We start from the raw sequence: 4,230 nt of genomic DNA on the forward strand, positions 1-4,230 counted from the left end.
CGTTTCCATCAATTCTTTTTCTTTCCTTTTTTGTTTCGTTTTCTTCCCCTTTTATTTTTTCACATTTTGTGGAAATATGAAAAATTAGTCATAAATATAAAAAAGTGCACACTTTTAAAGTATCTGTTTTTTTATAAATTTTGTGAAATTTGAAAAATTGTTCACGAATATGAAAAATATTCACACAATGAAAATGAAGGAAATAAAAAAAAAGAAAAACAACTGAAAATCAAGAAAACCAGATAAAGTCAAAAATTAGAGAAAAGCGTCTGTAGAGTGCGTCACGCCACAACCGAAAACAATGAATTGTACCGGCCTATAGCAAGCGTGCGTGCGTGTGTGTGTGTGTGTGTGTGTGTGTGTGTGTGTGTGTGTGTGTTCCCCCACCAATTTGATGCACAATGCATCATATATTGTTTTGACGGGTTGGTTTTGAGGATGGACTGCTTCACATGAAATTGAAACCCATGTTCGGGCTGACAACGCCTACATGCACCCTGGACAAGGGCTAGAGAAACCTAGGGTTTAAGACACACACACATACACACACACAAATTCAGATAAGTTTTAGGGCTAGTGTTATGTGGGTGTCTTTGAAAGTGTGTGAAGCACATCTCAAGGAGTTGAAGGATTCAAGTCCAACGCAGGCATGTTATGCCAATTAATATGTTTACCGCTTCGCTGTTTAGTACTACTAGTGCTTGTGAATTTGTTGGTATCATGGTTTGAATAAATCTGATGCATCGTGGTTCAAATGCAATTGAACATGGAGTTTTGTATGCAAAAGATGGTGAGAATTAACAAAGAAAAATTCATTGAAAGTTTGACTTAGGAGATACTCAGTTCACAATCTTTCTTAAGGATTATGGAAGGTTATAAGGTAATAAATACTGGTAAACCCTATTTGGCGCCCACTGCATCAAATAGCAGGCAAATCACAACAGTCATTACATCAAATAGCGTGCAAATCACACATGGAGGGCATTGCCCATTAACAGTTCACTTATTTTCCTATAAGGTATTGTTTTTCAGGTTTCTTTGTCTCTTTTCATTATTTTTCCTTCGCAATTTTTTTTAGGTTTTTTCTTTCAGATTAGTATGTTTTGGAAAAAATTTCTAGTTTCCATTAATTATTTTTATTTTATGTTCTATTTATTTTTATCCCACTTTTTACATTTAACAGATTTTATGGAAATATGTCACTTTTAAAATATCGTTCTTTTTATAAAATTCATGAAATTTGAAAAACTGTTCACTAATTTTAAAATTATTCATGAATCTGAAAAATATCCACACATTAAAAATGATGGAAACTGGAAAACAATCAAAAATGAAGAAACGAGATAAAAGATTTTTTTTGGAGAAAAGCGTTTGTAGAGTGCGTCACGCCATAACCGAAAAAATGAAATTGGCCGGCCTATAGCAAGAGGTTGTGCGTTTCCCCACCAATTTGATGTTGAACCCATCATATATAATTGTTTTAGAGGATGGGCCGTTTCACATGAAATTAAAACCCTTATTCAGGCTGGCAGCGCCTACATGCACAGTGCAACGGTCATTCCATGAAATAGCGGGCAAATCACACATGAAGGGCATTGGTGGAGCAAGCCCATTAACATTTCACTTGTTTTCCTATAAGGTGTTTTTCCAGGTTTCTTTGTCTCTTTTCATTTTTTTTCCTTTGCGGTTTTCTTTTAGGTTTTTTTGAATTAGTATATTTTAAATTCTTGGTTTTCTAGTTTCAATTAACTCTTATTTATTTTATTTTTTTATTTCTTTTCATTCCCTTTTACATTAACAGATTTTACGGAAATATGACACTGTTAAAGTATCTGTATTTTTTATTAAATTCGTGATATTTGTTACTTTTTTTTTACTAATTTTCTAGTTATTCACGAATCTGAAAAATATCCACATATTACAAATTTTGAAAACTGAAAAAACCAATCATAAATCAAGAAAACAAGATAAAGGGAAAAAAATCAGAGAAAAGCGTTCGTAGAGTGCGTTACGCCATAACCGAAAACAATGAAATGGGCGGGCCTATAGCAAAGAGGGCGTGCATTTCCCACCAATTTGAACACATCATATAGAATTGTTTTAGAGGATGGGCCGCTTCACATGAAATTAAAACTCTTCTTCGGGGTGGCAGCGCCTACATGCACTGTGGACATGGGCAAGAGAAACCTAGGGCGAGATGGAGAGGGAGAGGGCGTGGGAAAGAAAGAGAGGGACGGAGAGGGAGAGCGAGAGATTTATCAGGCCCCCTTGCATTCGGCCGCCATCTTGGCGTTGAGAGGTCAAGGGACCTCAAATCTGAGAGATTTGTGGTATTTGTCATCGTCTTCACATTGTTGCTTTTCCAAATAGATTTTCTCTCTCTACCATGGCGGTGCCTTGATGCAGAGATGTTTGCATCCCCGCAAATCTGTTTATTCTAATATGATGAGTTTTTGCTATTGTGTCGTATTGCTTTTTTTTTTATTCTTTGTAGTCCTAGAATATTTTCTTGACGCTATGGTGAGGATGTCGTGGGTCTACAACCTGCACTTATAGGGGATTATTCTTGACCCATGTCCGTCATCAATTATGACTTCCCCTCTATTTGGACGGGCAACTTGAGAGCCTTTACAAACTATTGGTAATCAAGTTTGTGCGGATGAATGAGTGACAGTCTTGCTGCTCCGGTCCAATTTTTGTTGATGTCCTAGAATTATTTCATCTTGTAAAGATTGATACCATGGAGAAAATATTTTAATACATTTAATTGTAATATTGCAGGAATTACTTTGTAAATTTTTAGACCATTTAACGAGAGCATTAATTCTTTTTTTGCGAAAACGAGCATTAATTCTACTATTAATGGGGAGTTGGTAGGTTCGCCTCATCTCCTCTCCCTTTTTTCATCCCCACGATCCCTACCTCATTTAGTTTTCTGTTGATTTTTTTGGTAGTCTCAACCAATGTCGCACAAAATAAAAAGCCCAACATAAATAGAGTAACCGGAAATAATATAAACCAAATCGGTCATTTTCCCCAAACCACATCCTGCATTAACTCAATCAAATCAAATCAAATTTTACGAAAATGTCAACTAAATCATTTTTTTCTTGCTTTCCCCTACCCATAGCCTAACAAAATCAAATATTATCATATGCTCAAGTAAATTTAACTTTCTTGCCTTCTCCTACCCATATTCAAATCAAATTAAATCTTATCAAAATCTAGAATATGATAGATGTAAATTATATATCAGACAAGATTGATGTTAAACCACTGGCATATGCATGCCTCTGTTACAACGCACGGACACCTATAGTAGTTGAATAAAGTTACATCTTACATGTCTTCCTAGCAAAAATATGTTGCAGCCGGTGCATTGTAGCCGCCTAGCCTTGTATTTGTACAGGTGTACAGTTGTTACGCTGCCTGTCGGCTTCGACGGCAAGTTGGCAACTGTCACTTGGCCGCTAGCTGCCCACTGGGGCGGCTTAATTTGAGTCTGTTGACGGCGGCCGTGCGTATACCCGCTCCTCCTCTTTTTTTTCCGGGGAATACCTGCTCCTCCATTGGGAATGATCACTAAGCGTTGTCTATGAAATTAGCCAACAGCACGATGTAGGTGATGATTAGCTTGTAATCATGTATGTGCAATCTATTGATGAAGGACAGCTCGAAAGATACATATCCACGGTTGCGTGTCGGGCCGTTATAATTGATGTAGACAATCATTTCCAAAAGTTTTAAAACACGTAGGGGAAGAAAATTCACAATATACAATTTGTATCTTTATTGGAGGCTATATACATTACTATCGTTTTAATTTATCTTAGGAAAGATAACTCGAGTACTTCTGCCATGGCGCCGATCAAGATTTTCTTTTTCTTTTTGCGGGTTAGCACCAATCAGGATTTCACTTTTCCTTTAGTCAAAAGTAAAGATTTTGCATTTTTTAAATTTTGACTTAAATTTATTTCAAGTTAGTTATGGCAATGTAAGCAAAACTAATAAAAAAAACACAGTTACAATAAGTCTACTCGATCGTCATGGAGCATTTTGCACCCTAAAATAAGACACCTCTAGTCGAGGTAGCCACAAACACAAACTCAAACGACACTACTCGTTGTTCCCTTTTTAATAACTTCAACAAGAACTTCACCTAGATAACCACCAGCTTACCGAAACCATGCCGGCTCCGCCAAACGGACGAATGGAATGTCCTCCCTAGCT

Source organism: Triticum dicoccoides, chromosome 6A (genome assembly GCF_002162155.2).
Source record: "Triticum dicoccoides isolate Atlit2015 ecotype Zavitan chromosome 6A, WEW_v2.0, whole genome shotgun sequence".
Taxonomy (NCBI): Eukaryota; Viridiplantae; Streptophyta; class Magnoliopsida; order Poales; family Poaceae; genus Triticum; species Triticum dicoccoides.